The sequence below is a fragment of the Crocodylus siamensis genome, chromosome 5 (assembly GCF_052110815.1).
Source record: "Crocodylus siamensis isolate JL-2025a chromosome 5, ASM5211081v1, whole genome shotgun sequence".
Lineage (NCBI taxonomy): Eukaryota > Metazoa > Chordata > Crocodylia > Crocodylidae > Crocodylus > Crocodylus siamensis.
Window position 1 is genome coordinate 13,340,406 of NC_143399.1, and position 385 is coordinate 13,340,790.

Here is a 385-nt window from a genome sequence, read left to right on the forward strand (position 1 = left end):
CGCGAGAGGACGCGGCTTGGCCCGCTCCGCCCCCTCCGCTTGGGTACCCCCCGCGCAGGCGCGGAAACAAGGGGCGAAGTCGCTGCCCGTTTTCCGCCCGCTGAGGGGGGCCTCGCTGGGTCCTAGCGCCGTGGCAGGCACTGAATGTCAAGCCCTGCCTCTGACTTTGGGGGCAGCAGGGAGAGCCTCTCTAGACAGCCTGTTCCAGTGCTTAAGCACCCACCTAGTGAGAGGTTTTCCCAATAGTCAATCTAAGGTTTTCCCAATATCCAGCTTCCCCTGCTACAACTTGAGCCTACTGGTGATGTACAGGGTGTGCATGTGCACCCCCCGAGCTTGCCGGTCCACCACCTGCCAAAAGCACCATCGCCACCCTCCCCCCATT